Genomic DNA, 19,670 nt, shown 5'->3' with positions numbered 1-19,670 from the left:
GGCGTTCCCCCAGGCGGCTGAGCATGTGAGCGACCGCACCGCTGTGACACGGGCTGCCCGTGCGGGAGGTGCCAGCGGACACGCACACGCCCACGGACGCGCAACTCTCGGAGTGTTTACTCTCGGCAAAAGGGCGGGAGGGGGAACTACTGCTCGGGAAGGGACCCGGGAGCGACATCCCCGGGTCCTGCGACAGCCCCGCTCGGTGAAGAAGTTCCCGGGCGGAGCGCGGGGGTAGGGGGTAGGCGGGAAGGGCTCGGTGCCCCCACCGCTTTGAACCGCTCTAACTACGGGCGGACAGCCGCCACCCCTCACCTCCGGGGACAGCGATGATGATGATGGTGGTGGTGGTGGTGGCGATGGCCGTTCGCGGGGGCGGCGGGCGCGTCACTTACCGGTGGCCGCCGCGCAGGGCCGCCCCGGAGCGCGGCGGGGCGGGCGGGGAGGAGGTCGGGGATGGTCTGAGGCAGCCCCGGAGCGCCAGGGGGACTCCCCGCGCAGCCCCCTCCCCGCTACCGCCACCTCGCCTTCCTCCTCCGCCTCCTCCTTCTCCTGCCTGCCGGGGTGCTGGCGGCGGCCAGGCGCGGCGCGGCGAGCCTCCTCTCCTCCCCCATTGTTCCCGGTCTCCCTCTCGTTCTCCTTTTTTTTTTTTTTTTTTTTGCCTTTTGTTATTTGCACTCGCATTGTGTTGTTTGTCTCTGAAGCCGCCTCATGACCAGCAAAGGGATTTCACCTCGTCCTTGAGAGACAGAGAGAGAGAGAGAGAGAAGGGGGAAGGGGTGGGAAGGAGGGGGAAAGGAAGAGCTCACCAAACACCCATCTCCCAGTCCCTCCCCGCACCTCTGCCTCTCCCCACCCCGCCAGTGTCTCACTTAGCACCCCGCGCCCGGAGGAGACATGACAGACAGCGGGTAGGTGCGCGACCGCCGCCGTTTTAACTTTATCCTCTCCGCGGCTGCTCGCCGGGGGCGGCCGCGCTCCGCGCCCCGCGGGGCCCCCCGCGCTCCGGGGGCGGGCGGGGTGGGCGCCGCCGGCGGGGCGGGGGAGGCGGCGGGGCCGGCTGTCAGCGCAGCTCGCTCGGCTTCCTCCCGGGCGCTCGCACACCTCCCGAAGTTTGGCACAACTTGTCACGCCCTCCCCCCCTTCCTCCTCCTTCTCCTCCTCCTCCTCCTCCTCCTCCTCCTCCTGCTGCTGCTGCCGCCGCCGGGGCTGGGGGCGGGCGGGGGCGGTCCGGCCGCGGTGCCCGCGCGTGTGTGGCGGGGCAGCGGCTGCTCCGCGCCCTGCCCAGGCATGGCTCAGCCCTCGGGATCCCGGCGGAGCCGGCGGACAGGAAGCTTTAAATTATTGTAATTGCCTCTCCGTGCGTGAGTGCCGAGCAGCGGCGGCGGCGGCCGCCGAGCCGCTGCCGGGGAGGCGCGCAAGGGGCGAGCGGGGGGCACGGCGGGCACCGCACCGGCACCGGGAGGGGGGCACCGGGAACAGGCTCTGTGCGTGTTTCTGCCACGCACCTTCCTCGCTTTTGCCCGAGCAGGAGGGTGGCTCTGCGGAAGGGGCTGAAGGCTCTGGGTTCGCTCGTTTCGGCTGCTTTCCCCTCAAAAAGAAAGCGGGTCAAGGGGGGAAAAGAGACCTCCCGATCAGGGTGCGGAGCGCGGCCGCGCTCGTCCCCGCGGATCCCCAGGCACTGGCGGTGGGAGCGAGCGCTGCCTTCTCAGAAAAGTTAGGGGACTTTATTCCAGCCCGACTGCGATCCTAGAATAACCGGAGCCGCTTGCCGGGAGGAACGTGATCGGCTTTTCCCAGGGGATGGCATGCTGCCTCAGCCCTGTACTTTGGTCAAGGGTAGAACCAATAGCGAGCTGTGGGATTTTGGGTAATAAGTGTGGGAATCTGCAAGAGGAGTAGGTCTAAGAGTGATTTGTTTTCTTACTGCTCATGAATAATGGCCTCGAGCTTTTTTTTTTTTTTTTTTTTTAAACCAGCAGGCCAAAGAAATAGGCACGTGGGAGATTTGTAGGCGTTCAACATCGCGATCATCATCATCAACAACAACAATACAGTAGGGACGTTCGGGGGGATGGTGTCAGATGAGAACTGTTTTCTCTGAGAGGCTGGTATCACACGCTGGCACAGGTAGCTTTTGCTGTCGTTGCTAGCACAACTCTTGTAAAAGGAAAGCCAGCAATATCCTAAAATTAGGCAATAAACGTTTTTGGTGGGTTGTTTTTTTTTTTTTTTTTTTTTTTTTTTCCTTAACTAGAGCTGCATTTTGCTCCATCTCTGTCAAGGAATGGAATAATAACTTTAGTTCAGATTAGAAAAGGAAGTTTGACTCCAGCTGTAGAACTGTAGGATAATGTGTCCTGGCTTTCATCCTCCCAGTTGAAATGCAGTTAGCTGTCTGCAGCCTTGCTGAAGCGAGCCACTCAGATTAAAAAGCAACTCTTATAAATGAGGAGCTACTGCAAAGTTCTTCATCAAAATATCTTATCACCTTAAACTTACCTGAGAGCAGCTACCTGTATCTGCTGCTATTTATATGTCCTCTGAATCCTTCCCAGCCCTGGAAATACGTTATTGCCTAAGAAATGAAGTCTTTGTCCTGCAAAATATACTATTTACAGCTATTAAACTGGAATTGCAAAGGAAGTTTTTTTTTTAATTTGGCTGTAATATCTGGCCAGGTTAGAGCCAGCTTTGTTTTACGAGGTTTCTCCAGCTGAAGAGGGAGAGGCTGGCATGGATGTGTTGCGTTTTGCGAAAGGATAGCATGTCTGCTCTGACAGGATTTGAACATGAAAACCCAATAAACACATGGTCATTATGCATGGAAAACTCACAGCAGAGCTTTCTGATTGCACTTAGACTGTTTTGGTTGAGAGCTACACTAAAGGGAGCACAAGACTTGAAAGCTGCAAGTGGCTTGTGTAAACAGATGGACATTTGAGATGTATTGATGGTTTCAAGTTGATTCAGTTAACATGTGGGTGCACATGTATTTAATTTAGCCTAGTGTAAGTTTTTTGTAAGCAATGGAAGCTCACACATGCTTTTTAGGAAGAGAGTAAAAGCACATGAGTTTTGTCTATAGGTGTTGGAGCTCCCGCTGTAGAGGTTCTTAGGGACTGGGCTTGTCCTGATGTCGTGATCTTGTAGGACCAGGTGAGACTGAACAGAGAACTTACTTAGGTTACTTAGGTTTTCACTTAGGTGCACAGGTAGCTTGTGGATGAATTTTGAAATGGTAAGGTGTCCTTCTGAGGTCTCTGTGCTGAGGAAACATGAAAGTGCTTAAACATACATCTCGCTGCGCTCTTATCGTACGTGCTGCTTGCCAGAACCAGTTAGGTTGAGCAATATCATTAAACTGTCAGACCTATTGTTTACAATGGGATAGTTCCTCAATGCTCAGGATGAAGAAACACAGCAGTTTTCTGTTACTCATCGTAAAAACCGTACCGCCGCGTTCCAGGAAGGTTTGTGAGTGGCGAAGCTGTCGCTGCATAAGGCACGGGAGGAGATGGGGACTTGGCATCCCCCGGCAGTGCTGCTGCACGGCAGCGTGTGTGTGTGCAGGAGCTTTGTTTCTGCCTGCAGTTCCTACTTACCCTGAGATAAAACACTCCGATGTTGGCATATGGATACACCGAAAAAAAACCCCAGATCTCGTTTGTTGAAAAATAAGAATTCCAGCATCCAGGAGAAAGTAAATGAACAGTCCTTCTAAAAATACAGCAGTATGCTAAAATATTGCCAAAGCACTGCTCTGACGCTGTTGTAAGCTGTCATATTTTTGACCATTATAAATAGATTAGTATTATTGTAAGGATTTTTTTCCTATTAGCAAAGAAGTTTGGTGTTTTTTTCCCTGTTTTCTACGTAAGGATCCTCATGTGTCCCCTGAAGAGGCAGAGCTGTGCATGCATGGAAGGTGGCGAGAATGTTGCTGGGGAAGAAATGGGCTTCTGGGCCCTACACCTTGGGAATGGCCCTTACAAAGCCTTTTAAGTTTGCTTTTCTGTAAACTTAAAGTTTTTTATAATCAGTTTTGCTTATATTTTCCATGTCTTCAAGACATTAGAGCTGGTCCGATTAATCACTTGAAATATATTTTGTAGTCAATTCAGACCCAAATTTGGTTAAGACAGCATTTGAATTGAAGCCTGAAACAAGAGTGAGCTCCTCTTCAGTGTTACTGAAGGACTGGGGGCTTTTGGGTGTTACTGAAGGACAGGGGGCATTTGGGAGTTTTCTTCCTTTTTCAGGGATGTGCTCAGACCCAATTAGGTAAATTTTCTTTCAGTTTTGTGACCAAACAGTAGGATTAGGGAAGTCAGGAGCCAGATCTGTTTCCTTTTGGAAAATATACTAACAGATAAGATCATTCAAGTTAAGACCAGAACATTATATTTGCATCCTGCTGCTGGTCATGCTGCACTTCCACCTTCTTTGGGCACTGCATGGAGAGCAGAGGCTACAGGTAAAGTGGGTTTCCGATGATTTGCATGCAGCCTGTTAAAGCAGCTCGAGTCCACGTGCTGCTGAGTATAAAATGATCGCTTTTGCAGTGCCTTTCCTCATGTCTCCAGCCTCTTCAGGCACGTGGTGAAAGCACAGACGCAGGCGCGCGCACGGTACATTCTGTGTACGTGAAGCGTGTTGTCTGAACGAGTTTTTGTTGCTTACAGAGCGCTCATCCTTTCTGGTTGCACAGCTTTCTAGGTGAGGAGACCATACGCTTCGTGACAGCTTGAGGAGGGTCTCCTGTAATATTTCTGACAGCTTTATTTTCTCTCTCCTCCAGCCACTCTCTTTTCCTTTGAGCAGCGAGAGTAGATTGAAACGCAGGTAATACATAAGAGGATCCTTTAATATTGGCTATTTTCAGAGGCACAAAGGACAATTACTTTCTCTTCCTACTAACCTCCTGCTGGCTTACTAGCTGCTTGGGAGGCTAGTGATTTTAAGAATGCCACTTTACCCAGTGCATCAAATACATAGCAAATCTTTGCTCACCAAGATCCCAGTTCCTACATCCCATGGTAACACCAAAAATTGAACTTGAGTGGCCCAGAGCGCCAGCTCCTACTGTGAAGACTCATACAACCATCAGCACTTTTTAGAGTTAAATTTGATCCATTTGATCCATCCTGAGCAGTGCTGACAATTGCCAGCTAAAAGACCTTTCAGTGAATTGTCCTTTAACAGAAATCTTTTTTTTCTTCCTTCCCATTTCCTGTTGTTCTTTTAAATAAAAAGAAATCCTGGTGACAAAGCTAAAGTGTATTCTGTGATTATTGCTTAAAGAAAGAGTATTTACCTATATTTCAAGGAAGTGAATTGCCTGAAAATTGCAGGTCAAAACTGCAAAATCTCAAGGAAAAAAACCTCGCGCTATTTAAATTATGTATTTATATACTGGTGTTTGGTTCTTTGAATGATTATAGTTAAAATATATGGGAGGGTCTGTAATCTGTACTGTATTAATACTGTATTGATCTGATGAACACTGAACACTTAGACCCATCTTTCTTGGTTTCTGAGCATGTCCTGAGAGAAGCTGAGCAAGCTCAACTGGCCAATGCAATTTGATGGTATAATTTTACAGAAGAGGAGCTAAATAAAACCACATCACTAAGAGGAGTGATTTTCATTGCTGTCTCCTGGTCCCTAGAAGGGTGGTCCAGGTTTTACTAAAAGGTCTTGGGAAAGCTCACTTCTTGCTCAGTAGGCTTACATTTGCTACATGTGGTACTTGACTTTGCCAGTCAAAGGCTAGGGAGATCCTTAAGGTATAACTGGAGTATTAGTAAAATTGTATTTAAGGTCCTGCTCTTAGTGGCAGTGATGTTAATGTATTTAATTTAATTTAAACCCAGATTTGCAGCACTGGCTTTTGGGTTAGGCAGGTTAGAAGGTTGGCTAGGACAGCAAAGAAATGATGGGATAGGGTGAAGTTGCCTGCTTGTAGCTGGGCTCCTGCTGCTCTAAGAAGTTGCTTTGCCCACATTTTCTGTGGAGAGGGGAAAAAATTCAGGTAAGCTTGCTCTGCTCAGAAGGCTTGAAACAGTTGTAAATATGGCTTGCAGTATCTTCAGTTTCTGTGGGGAGTAAGGGAATAAAACAGGTTTAAATTCAACTGAGTGCCATATTGTGGTTTGTAATAGTCAGTCTAAAGATACATTTAATTAAACTGGTTCAATTTCTAAACTAGGATTATGGAGTCTACCTTTTACTCTGCCATAAAATCCTTGTGTATGAGTAAGCTTTCAGTGTCACGAAAAAGGCTGGGGGACACAGTTGTAATCCTCAGCTAACCAATTAAATATTTACTTAATAAGGCTCTAAAAGTTAATTTTACAGTCCATTTTTTTTTAAAATGAAAGTAAAATACCTATTATATGGCTAAGTCAGTGCCTTTAGTCAGTGAATAGAAGAGTTGCTTTTCTTAGCTGGTAACACCCTTTTAATGTCACAGCTGACCTTCTAGGGGGAGATTAGTCCTAATAGACCAGGTTTATATTGAAAAAGATGCAGAAATCATTAGAGAAGAGAAGAAAATTAGAAAATGAATGGTTTTGGAGTGATTTCAGAGCAGACTGAATTAAAGCCAGATACTGACTTCTGTGTTAAAGAATTTTTTACAAAAACAGAGAAAATACCTATTCTGTAACAATGATTAATCCACCAAATCACACTCTGGTGGAATCTCCTCCACTGACTCTGGAAGGAGCCTGGGGACGTTGAGGTTCCCAGGGAAAGGCAGCTGTTGTGGTTCTCCATGTGCTGTCCTTACGTGGCATCCAGTAGCACACAACTGTCTTTTTAGTGAAATGAGATTACTCCTTATGCCATGGCATTAAACATCATGCTACTCATGCTAGTATAGAGACAAATGCATAAATAATAACAAGGAATGCAATATATGTGTCAATTACACTTTTGTTTAATAATAAATTGAACACATCTGCTATGAAGGGTATGCAAAAAAACGTAAGAAGCGTATTCAGTCATAGAAAAGTGAATGTGTTAATGCAAAATTCTGCTTTACAAATTCAAATCTGGGAGAAGAGCGTGTTTGGTGGGAGATACTGTGCTCTTTGCTGCGCTTCAGATTGATTTTATATCTATAATTGTGTGCAGGCAGCTGCCAGAAGCAGGACTTTAACGATTCTGAGAAAACCAAGTGATTTGTTCCGATTCCTGGGAACGTGGGTTTGTTTGGCGGCACCGTGGTGCATTAAGTGCGTTGTGGTTGAGATTAACAAATGTAGGACAATTAATTAGTTCAGGTTTGCGAGTCAGGAGTAGATTACTTGGTCAATACACGCACACGTAGGGTGAGCCTTTTAGCTCGCGATGAAACTTGTTGCTGAGATCGTTTTCGTGCCTCTTGCCGACAGTCAGAAGAGACAGAGCTGGAGGAGAAATAGTGAAGTGCTTGTCACTTCTGTAAAATAGTTTCCAATTGAAACCTGAAATTATATGTAATGAGGCATTCCTATAAAACAGGGTTGCCGTAGGTAAGTAGCAGTTTGCACGGGATGATGGAAGTTTTGCAACTGTAGAGGAATAATATTAATTCTCAGGAGAGATTACAAATGAGTAAATGCTGATGAATATGTACAAATGTGTATGTGTGAATTTAGTGCTTCTGAAAGGCAATTGACAGTTCTGGAAACCGAGGGCCTCTCTCTGCCAGGAAAGTGCCGTGGAGGAAAGCAGCACAGTAAAAATGTGTGGTGTATCCCCAGTGCAGTGACCAGGGGTGTGTTCTGTGGGCAGCCCTGGCCAGGGTGAGGAGCAGTCACAAGATGTCATTAGGCCTGAAATTGTGTCACTTATGTTAGATACTAGAAAAAGGTGCTTCACCCAGAGTGAGACAGGAACAGGCTGGAACAGGCTCCCCAGGGCAGTGGTCACAGCACCAAGCCTGACAGAGCTCAAGAAGCGTTTGGACAACACTCTCAGGCACATGGTGTGACTCTTGGGGATGGTCCTGTGCAGGGCCAGGAGTTGGACTCGATGATCCTTGTGGGTCCCTTCCAGCTCGGCATATTCTGCTTTTCTGTGGTTCTGTGATCTTGCTTTGTATAAAATGTGATCTTTGAATGAGAGCAGTATGTGTGTTTTTATGAGGAGTAATGGAGGGGAGGGAAGTAAGACAGCCTTGCACCTTCTACTGCGTGCCCCGCTGTTCTTTTAATAACTCATGCATTGCATTGGTACAGAAAGTGGCTCCTAGTGAGAAGTAACAAGCTGCAATGGGGTAGAAAATGGAGAAACCAAGAGATTCTGATCCTTAAAGGTATATTGGAGGTAAAGGCATGGATACTGCGGCGTGAACAGCAGCAGCAGTTACACACCCAAGCACCTCTGCAATGCACGCAAATACAGTGTAAAGAAGTAGGAGGCAACGTGGAGGAAAAATGCTCTTACTCAATAGTATAAAGTTTTAAGGATGCAAGATTTTTCTTTTTGCTTTGCTTAGTTTTAAATTGTGGGGTTTTATGTATAAGAAAAAGGAAAATGTTTACTTGTACAACTATACAACTTTCTAGAATGATTTTTATCTCAACACCTGAGTGTGAGTTGTAGAGGTGTGATTTATGGCCCTGATTAAGAACAGTATTAGAGTACGGGCTTAACTTTAGAAATGTGGCTTAGTTCATTTAAATTCAGCAAAAGGTGAGTGTTTACACAAGTGCAGTGTTAGAAAAGTGAGATTTCAATGCAGCTAAAGTCCCATTTTTGGAGGTAGCACAGTTGACCTTCGGTTTGATTTAGGTGTCTAATGAAAGGAACAAAGAAAAAAGTTCATTTCCTAAGTTACCTGCGTTGTTAAACATTGTTCTGAAAACCCACAGGGACTGGGACAAGTGAGTGCAAGAAGTGTCTTCCAGGACCTCCAATGACTGCAGGATTTACATGGATTCCAGTTTTAAGGAGTGATATTGAGGGCATTTTAAATGGTTAATAATAGTAGCAGATATTGGCTTCTCTAAGTCTTTGTATGGTTTAGTTGCCTTTCATATTCCTGGGAATGTTAGTCAGGTGCTACCTCCGGAGGCATCTGCATGGGCAGGACTGGAGCTACCAGCAGGTAGGGACAGCCAGGGTTTTGTGTGGTTGAGTCTGGAAAACCTTCATGGACAGATGTGCCAAAACCTACCTGTGCAGTGTTTGGGTTGCTTTAGTAGGTTGTATTTTTCTCAGTGTTATTTCACTCTGTGTTATGTTGCTCTTAAGTACAACTATGTTAGCTTTATGATGCTTTCTGGTCTTTTTTTCCTGGTTGGATATAGTAGATCAATAATGTGCATATATGTAGGGTCTTTGTGAAGCAAATCCTTCAAGACTTGTGCGTGTGAGAGCAGAGCCTAAAGAGACAGGAGGGAAGCACTGTGGGCCTGGTGTTGTGCCTGCTGCCGTCAGGGCAGGCTTGGCTATGTGTTTTAGTCTGTTGATGCTAAAACTCTGAGGTGGTGAGCCTGTGGAAGCCATAGCTGCTTGAGCGTGCGTCCACGTGGGATTTCCAAAACTGCAGAAAGCAGGTCGGCAGTCAGTGTTCAGTGGTGTTCGATGGGCTTGGGAATACAGCTGTTTCCAAAGCCAGCTGTTTTAAAAAAAAACCAGAAAAACTTCCAAAAAATCTGACTGAACCATTGCAAGTTTTGCTATTAGTTTCCTTTATTTAGTGGGACAAGGTTTAGCTCTCTCTCTTTGCTGTTCAGAGAGTGTGGAGTCTTTTCAGTGTCTTAATAGGTTTTGGTTCAGCCCCTTGTACTGTTTCCCACACGGAGCTTTTGTTTCTTACAGTTCCAGCTCTTGAGAGCAGCGAGTGGGGTGTTTCTGTGGAGCTGTGGACTTTTTATTGACTCAAACATGCAGCTTACAGAAAATGAGGATGTGTGCAGGGAGGTAAATAAAAGTGTATTGTTTTTCGTAAAGTGTCACCTGCAATGCGCTTTTAAATAAACCCCTCCATGGCCGTGTATGGGTTTTTTTCACTTGAAAGACACTATCTCCTTCTTCTAAACATTTGCACAGCAAAGTAATGCGTTATTGCATTTTCATAAATAATTGAAAAGCAACTTAAAAGAAAGTAGGCCAACAGAAAAAAAAAAAAAGAAAGTGTTGGTTTCAAATTTGAGAGAAGAAAAATATGTTTCCTTCTTGGTAGCAAGTCAGTTAAATGTTATTAAATCCCATTCTCCCACCCTGACATGACCAAAGACAAATCTGAAAATTGACAGTTTCATTTAAAAGAGAGAGAAATGGGGGGAAAGGAATGCTGAGTTTGGTTTAGTTTGTCTCTACTTTTCTTTTTTTTAATTCCCCCCCCCCTTGGTAAGAAAGGAACCGTGACCCCTTATCAGTTTGGAAGTGACTGAGGAGCAAGTCTCTGGAGGTCTCTTGTGTTGGCTTTTCAGCGCCGTTTTCCGTGCTGGGCTGTAATAATGCAAGTTATTTTAGAACTGTGCATACGTTAGTGTTCTGGCGCAGCATGATACAATAATGTGTGAAAAAGCATAAGATCACACCTTGGTGAAACTTGCAGATTTCCTGCATAATCCGACAGTGAGCTCTTGTCAGGTTTTGACTATATGTAAAGTGAGAATAAAGTTTCCAGAAGCAAAGCGCAAGCCTTGGATGCATTTTGAATGGCTGTTGCAGGGATTTTGGCCCTGACGTGGTTCCGAATGTGCCCGACTTTAAGCACTTTAGTCCCGCCGTAGCCAGCAGGTCTCCTTCAGCGCTCAAAATCTGGCAAATGCTCTGAGCTCTTCACCGAATTGTGGCTTTATTTTTGCCAGTGCTGGGGAAGATGAAAGAGCCGGCGTAAATAATTCCTTTAAAAACAGTGGGTGACATGAACAGTTTTCATGTAACTTGTGGTGCGATGTATCTGATGGCAGAACTAGGTGCTGACTGTGGGAATGGTTTGTGGCCATGGGTCTCCTCATGGGGCCATGGGCCTGTTGGTCTGAGCTGGTGTGTCCAGGAGGAGCCGTGCAGGTGGCACATGAGAACAAACTTGGTTTCTTATGCACTGAGTGCAGGATTAGGACCAGCATGGGCTGTGCCTGGGCTCTGGCCATAGGTCTGTGCTGTACCAGAAGTTAGAAGGAATTGCTGGGTGAGGTTCTTCCATCAGGGTGGAGGCCTGACTTGGGAGTCCTAGCTGTCCTTTTCTGTCCTAGAGATCAATAGAACTGTGATTGCTGGTTATTAATGTGTTGCTTTAAGATTAGAGCTGCTCAAAGGGTAGACTCCAGTGATGGTGAGCTTCATGCAACTGATTTCTCCTCCAGAGCAAAAAAATGTGCATTCCCTCCTGCTTTCCTCCCAGCTTTACTCCATCTCCTTTTATTTTTTATCACCCGTGTGGCTGTATTTCAAGTCCCTGCCCACCATTTCCAAAATGTGTGATACATTTGTTAAGGATTTGGAATTTGGGATGCTTCGATATAACTTTGTGTAGGTTTTATAGAAACACCTGACGTGTATGTTTAGTTCCTAAACACCTTCTGTGCTTGATTTATCCTCACAGGTTGTCAAGGTATTCAGATGACCTGAAACTGAGGAAGTGAGAGGGAGCTCAGCTGGCAAAAGTCTGACATTGAGTCTGACTGCGGCTCAAATTTGTTTTGCAGAGTTGAGCCCAGGCTGCGTAGGCGGTGAAGAAAGCCTTCTTCACTTCACCATTGTATCCAAAAAGCTTTGAGCAGCATCATTTCTTTGCAGGTGATGAATAACCTAGTTAGCTCACATTGTTTCAATCCAGTGACAGTTCTCCTCTGAGAAGTCACAGGTGGTAATTTGTAAGGGTAGGTTCATGTTCAGGCTCAATGATGGAGGTGTTCTGGTGGTTCTTTGGTAGGTCTTCTAGGCCAGAGAAGCCACGCCATCAGCCATCTGACAGGGACCACCATGCACTACTTCCTTCTTTACATTAGGAACTGCTGTTTAATGTGGCTCAGCAGCTTGGCTTCTAGTGAAGCAAGTTCACAACTTTTATTATATTTTTAAGGTCCTGTGGCAATTGTGATCACCAGAGGCAGGCAGATCTTGAGATTAAATATGTGGAGGATGCTTATGAAGTGGTGTCCTTTTCTCATGTTGCAGAATTCCCTTTCCCTTTGGACCAGTGTCTCTTAGAGCATAAGTCCTGCCTTGGGAGGTGTCTTGTATAGGTTGAAGGAGGGCTTTCTGGGCAGAACACAGAGTCGTGTTGTTGATACAGCACCGTGTGCATCATTGTTTGTGTTATTACTGTTTGACATATCTGTATTTGTAAGAACAGCATATTGATGACTGTGTGTTAAAACTCTGTCTTTTAGTGCCTTGTTTTCTTCCTGAAAAAGGAAGAAAGCTACATTCTTTCTCAGAAACACAATTACATTGGAGCAAGTACTGGTGCTGTGTTCATACATGATCAAATTCTGGAAGATTAGGGCACGTTGTATAAATTGCCTTCATGTTCGTTGGGTTAGCAGCTGTCAAATAAGTGATTACAGGCGTTGGCATAGCTCTTCTTTCCATAATCGCTGTGAAACAGGGATGGAAATGTAACAGATGCCATTTAATATGGACCAGCACCTAGGTTCTTTTTCTGGGTCTGGCTCTTTTTGCCTCATGGCCAAAATTTCTTAGTATCTTTTTTGCTTGAGTTCCTCAGTACTTATAAATGGAGATAATAGTACTCGCTCACTGTACAGGAGATTTCTGAAGCTGTTTGTTAAATCGTTTGAGATCCTTTGATGAACGATATGAAGTATATGCAATAGCAATAATGATAACATTAAATAAAAAAATACCGTTGAGGTTGAGGAAAATTATTGCTCCTCGATGAGTTTTGTTTTGCTGGGTAGTGTTAACCTTTTGCAGGAAGTAATTTGGTCCAAGATTGTGTTGGGGTGTCATTTCCTGGGATTTTTTAATTTGTTAACTGACAAGGCTTTTTGATACCAGGCACTACACTTGAAGTCCTGTTGAAGAGCAAATGAAGTGTTGTGATGCTATTTTTTGCAGCATAGGAGTCTATGGTGACTCATTTAGTAATGCCTGTGACAGATTAAAAAAATGAAATCAGTGACTCCCAGTGAGACGGAAGCACTGAGCCAGACCCTATTTGAGAATTATTTGCTGCACTGTTAAGACCAAAGTACACATCTTCCCCCTCCCCCCTGAAGGAATCCAGCTTATCATGAAATGTTTATCAGAGCCATATAAACATTTCTCGACTGCCGAATTTTGAAGGGAAATTCTTTTGGTCTAACATATGTATTGCAAGCAAAACTCTTCACAGATTTTTTAAAAATATATAATTAGCTTGGTTGCAGCCCTACTTATTACCAAGCATGCCAGCATCTGGCAAGGGTATGGTGATCTGGGAATTCACTGCTTGAAGCCTTGGAACAAAGTGTTCTGATCCGACCCCAGGCAGCGAGTCCAGGACTTGAACTGGAATCTTCAGGAGCAGAGAAGTCTTAAGTGTCTGGAAAATTGGCCTGTTGAGTCACCACACAGGCACTAAAACAAAACTAATTTTAAGCAGGTCAGAGTTCAGTGATTCCCTCTGGAATCTAATTTTTTTTTCTTAAAAAAAAAGAAGTCTCATGTTTTAAGTGAAAAGGGTCAAAGTTGATGCACTGCTACAATTTTTAAATGCTTTCCCTTAAGAACAGCCACCCAGGCTAGGATTAGCATGAAGGGCTGCTAGGCTGGCACTTCAGTGTCTGGGTTAAAAATATTTTAAAGCAGTAAATGCAGTCAGAACAGAGAGAGAGATCCCTGGGAGCCTTCCTATTCAAAAATGTGCGAGCTCAGGGCAGCAACTGCAATGTAATTTAGGGCAGTATATGCTTCATAGCTTTGGAGAATATTGCCTCTTGTTAATGTTGCATTGGAGGACAGTGGGATAGTAGTAATTTTAGAAAGGTGGTGTTCCTGTTTGTTTTACATTGGAAACTTCAGAATAAATAAAAAGAAGCATCAATTGAGGAAGAAATGTAACTGCCGAAACCCAGCAATGAATCCACCTCTGAGCAGGCTATAGAAACGAGAGGGGAAAGAGAGTATAGAAACATTTTCGTGGGAATGCAGCTGCAAAAGGAACTTAGCAGACAAAGACAAAATCAGGTACGTACTTTAAAAGGCATGTGGGCAAACTTTTGTCTGAAAGCCCAGTGAGGAGCCTGCTCACATTAAATTACAAAATGTTTGGGGCGATCAAATGACAGAAAGCCTGTATTGCTTTTCCATTGCTGAAGAAAAGGGACTGTCTATAAGCAGGGATGATTCAAGTAGCTGTTTTAAAAAAAAATACTTGAGAGAGTGAGGGAGATTTTTCGTTTCCATTCCTTTATTAAGATGATTTCCTTCTTTTACTCTTCGGGTCTTGCAGAGTTCCCTTTATATTTGTGAGTGAAAGGGATGAGGTCTAGGCTACCTAGGGAAGCTTGAATCTGAACTCTGTTTGTGAGCTTGGTGATCTCTGTTTATCTCTTAGGAAATAGTCCTGCTTGCACAACAGGGCAAATGCAATGTGCAGATGTCAGAGCTGCTAGAGCAGAGAGGGCTGTCTAGGAAAAGCAATGCCAAACCTAATGGCCACAGTGGAAAAACAGCAGATAGGACTTCAGGCTTTGCTTCCTCCCTGTGCCTTCCCATGGCTGTAGGCAAATCTCCAGGCCAAACAGAAAGCTCCTTATTCTTTGTAGTGGCTTGTAGCTCCTGCAAACTGTACTGCTAATAGGAGGATGTTTTTAGGAATGGTTACCCACATATGGGTTCAAAGATTTGTGCTCTGGTCATCAGTGCAGTAGTCAGAATGGTCTGAAAAATAATACGTATTCCACAGGACTTCCCCTTCAATGTCCAGTAATCACTGAGTATCTGGTTTTGGGAGTGAAGGAGCTATGAAGCTTAAATTTATTAGGACAACCTCAGTCTGCCTTGCTACTACATGAAGTTATTGGAATGTTTCTCCTTTGTATTCCCGCAGGTATACAATGCATGGGGATTAGAATGGGAGGATGTGTGAAGCCCTGAGATCCAGTTTGTGTTCCAGGTTACAGCAAGGCTCCGTTTTTCCCAGACTTAACAAGTAGCAACCATAGTTTACTAAAATATTTATTTATATTTAGTGAAAACTTACTGACACGCAGTTGCTTTTGTGTTTAAGATCACAGTTTATAGCCCTTTGAAGTCTGCATGTCTGGAGGAAAAAGAAGTGCTTAGGATAAGCTGAACTTGAATTAATCATGTAGGCAGGTAACAGATTGAATTTGTGGTGTGGCTCATTTTGCTAAGGGAGTAAGTCAAGCAATGAGTAATGCTAGGCCAACTTGTATCACAACAGGAGGTGGTGTAGCTTCAGTGCAAAGTAGCGTGGTTCACTGAATTCGAATTATTCACCATTTTTCCAAACTTCAGGGATGATGGTGGTTCTGAAGAAAAAAAGTTAATTTACAATTTTTATAGCTTTATGATTTGGAATTGTGAAGCTGGATTAAGTCACATGGATTTCCAGCCCTGATACTTTCATCTGCAGTGATTTCAAACTTGGAAAACTGCAAATTGTTTAAAGGTTTGGGTTTATATTTTCCTTTTTGAATTATATATTTCTTTTCACTAGTATGTGACCCAGTGGAAACTTTACATTAAGGAAGAGTTCTAGGGAGCTAAGAGGCAGACCGTGTTTTGGGTAGTTCCCAAATATAGTACCGACTTCGTTTGTTTGATGTCTGCATTAGTAATTCCACAGTTATCCTTATATCCAGCCCCTCTTAAATCTTCTCTTAGCACAAGAGAGTTGTAGCATGTGCATGCTGTGCTGATCCTTTTTGTTTAACTGGCGATGCTTTTGTTCTCAAACTAGCTATCAGAATACGATGGGTCAACAGGATCGTTCTCTTTATCACACAGCACACCTGAAATATCTGCTTAGGTAGTGCCTGTGATTTCTCAGCAAATATTCAACCCAGTAGGGAGCTGCAGGACTCACCTCCATCTCCCAAGGGTTAACAGTAACCTATAATAATAATCTTGTGGCACAAAAATGCTTCTTTTTATGCATTACCTATTTCCAGAGGCCTAATTTAGGTTTTGTATCAAAATGGATATCGCAAGCGCTTGAGCTTCCTGCTGGGAATGAAAGTGCTACCGAGAGACTTCGTGCTCTGTTATTCTCATGGTGTCCAGGAGGAGTGAGGAGGCAAGGAAACAATTGCTGATATCTGTAGCAGTAAGTATAAATAGTAGCACGATGGGTTGTAGAGGTAAAATAGTTTGACAGCATTGTTCCTGTGAAAGCCTGGCCTTTGCTCTTGGTAAGAATATATATATATGTGTGTGTGTGTGTAAATATACGTGTTTTCATATATGGGGCAAATTAACATATCGACAAGAAAAAAGTTGGGTTTGATTTGTAACTGCACAAAAATTTCACCTGTCATCAAAAGAAAAGAATATTGTCATGGAGTAAAGTGAGATTGTGTGTTCATGTTCAAGTACACAGGCAGCTACGCCCAAGTGTGCTGTGTGATGAGCACACGTGTGTCCCCGCTCGCTCTGCGCACATTTCATGCCAGATTCTGCTGTAGATCCAGTGGAACTGTTTCCATCAGTTACTTTCCTTAAGGATCTGTCTGTTAAATGTTTTCACATGGAAAAAAAAAAAATCATGTTTGGATTTTTTGTTGTTGTTGTTGTTGTTGTAAGGAGTTGAAACAAGAAAAACAGAAGCTGGATTTAAAATTTTATTTTGAGGTCAGAAATGCTTACTGAACACCCAGATAGTTTCTTCCTCCCTGGTATTGATTTTCCATTGGAAGCACGTGTGGGAGGAGAAGGAAGATTTTAACAAAACCTACAAAATACTTGTGTTTCAGAATTTCCTAACAGATGCTATTTTTTCTTGCTCTTTTGTGCAAGACTTGGTTGTATCAAATTTGTCCCACACCCGCTCTCCTCCTCCTGCTCTTGCCTTGCAGTCTGCCTCCTTCTCCTCTCCCTGATCCCTGCTTTGGGCAGGAGGGCAGTTCCTGCTGGAGAACCCATTCTCTTTGCTCAGTCTCTGAAAGGAAAGTGTTCCCAGGGTTCCTGTTGCTCTAGTGTGGCAGGTTCAGGTGCTGAAGTGTGGATGGGGTGAACAGTGCTTGCCTGGCCAGGTCTAACTGGGCATGGTGGTGGGATCTGGGGAGAGAGCAGGAGTCCTGCCCAGTCCCTGGTGCAGATCTGCCTCGTCGTGCTGGCCAGTCCATAGGCCATCCAAGTTGGATATTGGGGGTGCATGAATGTATGTGTGCAGTGGCTTAAGTGCCGTGGGAATAGAGAGGGCAGAACCAGGCCAGGCCTGGTGGGATTTTTTCCATTGGTTTCAGCCCTGCACACGTAGGGTTGTATTGGCTTTGGCCTGCAGTCACCTGGCTGAGCATGAAAGTGGTCCTTGAGCAGACCGGCATTCCCAATCCCAAGTGTGATGGATGAGTGTGTGGTGGAGAGCATGGAGAGCACGAGCTGCGGCCCCGCTCTGCCGCTGAAGTGCTCTGGCGTGCTGGGTAAGTCTCTTGACCTTTTGTTCCTTGGTTTTCTTGCATTTAAGGACGTACAGACTTGCCGTCACACATGGGTGTTGCAAGAATTAATTAATTACCATTTGTACCGATTCGAAGGCTTATAACCCTAAACAAGCAAGAACTTAATCAGTTATTTTTCTTCGTATTTATGCTATAGGAAAAATCTACTCATTTATTTCCAAGCACATGACACACACAAACTATCTTCACACTTCTGAGTGAAGCTGGGGCTTGATGCCAAAGCTTTTTTTTTCCCCTAGAGAATATGGTATACTCATACACTCAGATCGAATGGTACAACCTTACAACGGTTTCACTCGGGAGGTGGAATTTTTTTTTCTTACTGTGTTTTTATACTCAGAAGCAGTAAATACCAGGCTCTTCTCTTCTGTCAGGCTCTTTGTCCTCATGACTGCACCCATTGCCAATGTCCTTTAGCACGTGAACTTGCTTCTTTGGAGTAGCTCTGACGAGTAAGCTGGATGTCTTTTTTCCCCATATGTTCTGCCATCTCCTTCTACATTAATTATTGCACTTAAAGAATCTGGGAGTAAGGGAAGGAGAATGGAGAAAAAATATAATAGGGGTGCTTGTCACCTTTCATCCTCTTTCCTTTGTGTGTGGAGAAGCCTTTTAGTGTTTCAGTTTAGGAAGGAGGAGTAACTCATGTCCCACACCTGATGCAGCCCTACAGAAAGGCCATACGGTGCCCTGGTTTAATGTGGAACGTGGAGACACAACGGTGTGAAGGAAGTCAGAGTTTGTGACTGTCTCTGCGTTTGCCATCATAAGGGACTTAAATCAGAGCTAAGATTTTTTTTCTTTTGTGTTTTAATTTCCTTTGTTTTAAGAAAGTACTTCTTAAATGAAGTGGGGGAGGAGAGTAATACGCCACTGACATGCTTTGGGATCTAAGGCTCCTGTGGACCCCATAGGATGTCAATGGACTCATTAAGATTTAGCCAAGTTTTATGCATTATTCATAATATACATTCACAGCATGCACCCTAAAGACTGTCTCCTGTGAATGCTTAGTCAGAATCATTTGCATTCTGTATTATGGGTCCATAATATAGAATACATTTAGCTACGTTTTGGGTATTATCCTTTACACATATTTCCAGCCTTTACTGTTCTGGCATAGGCAGCAAATGTGTTTAAACAATAGCATGCAGTTATGTTTTGTTGCTCCATAAAAAGCATAATAAGGGCCCCGATGAAAATTAATTATTGCATAAGAGGAATGGACAGGCTTTTTCCTCTTTGCAGCTTTAGTGACATTTTAAATTTACTTTTCTAACATGTTTAAGAAGTGTTTTAAATTCTGGGATGGTATTTTGTAAATTTTCTGTTTCAAATACACACAAAAATCATTTTTGATGTGGAAGGTTGGCAGGTGATGAAACATCAAATTGAAGCTTAGATACTTAATAATCATAAGTGTCTTTTGCTGTAAGTTTACTCTAATCCTTCGAACATTATTTCTTCTGTACATGACAAGACGAAAGAATCAACAAAACACCACATCAGAAAATTAATTCTCTTCCTGTCATCTGAAGCACTGGAGCTTCTCTGTTTTCTTTTTCTCAGCTGCCAGTACCTCATGGTGATGAGTCTGATCTCAGCTTTGCCACTGATCTACAGAGTGGCCCAGACGTGTTCCTTAGTATACCTCTGCCTTAGTTTCCCCATGGGAAATGGTGCTCCTTAAAATCCTCTATAGTAGCTGTCTATTCGGATTTACTCCTCCAGCACCCTGCCACTGCCAATAGAGAACATTCCTGTGGGAAACAGTGATTTTCCAAGAAAGTAGGATTTCTTTTGGGGCCAAATTGCAGTAGAGGGAAGACAGGGAGGTGTGAGGATTATCTTCCTTGTGCAGAATTGGTTAAGGGATGATTTTTATGAAGTGTCTTCCATTTTGGGGACTGTGAAAATGATTCTAGTTGCCAGTCCCTGCCTGAGAAAACACCATACAGGCAAAATCCAGGATCTTGTGGCAACTTTTGCAGAACCATTTCCTTTGGGGAACAGCCCCTGTATATGTTCAGGAAGACGTGGGGAACACCAGCCTTTCATCAATTTTCT

At 44.3% G+C, this 19,670-nt stretch overlaps 1 protein-coding gene across 1 annotated transcript in view; it reads left to right on the top strand.

The window, feature by feature from the left end:
* Positions 1 to 1,262: 1,262 nt before the first annotated feature.
* The window catches only part of SOX5 (SRY-box 5), a 641,654-nt gene continuing 623,246 nt past the window's right edge, over positions 1,263 to 19,670 (top strand). Inside the window, exon 1 of the mRNA XM_017804823.1 lies at positions 1,263 to 1,346. The gene's annotated coding sequence lies outside the window, so the exon portion shown is untranslated. The remainder of the gene's footprint in view (positions 1,347 to 19,670) is intronic.

The sequence above is a fragment of the Lepidothrix coronata genome, unplaced genomic scaffold, assembly GCF_001604755.1.
Source record: "Lepidothrix coronata isolate B3197 unplaced genomic scaffold, Lepidothrix_coronata-1.0 Scaffold10, whole genome shotgun sequence".
NCBI classification, from domain to species: domain Eukaryota; kingdom Metazoa; phylum Chordata; class Aves; order Passeriformes; family Pipridae; genus Lepidothrix; species Lepidothrix coronata.
This window is presented reverse-complemented; position numbering and strand designations above follow the sequence as displayed.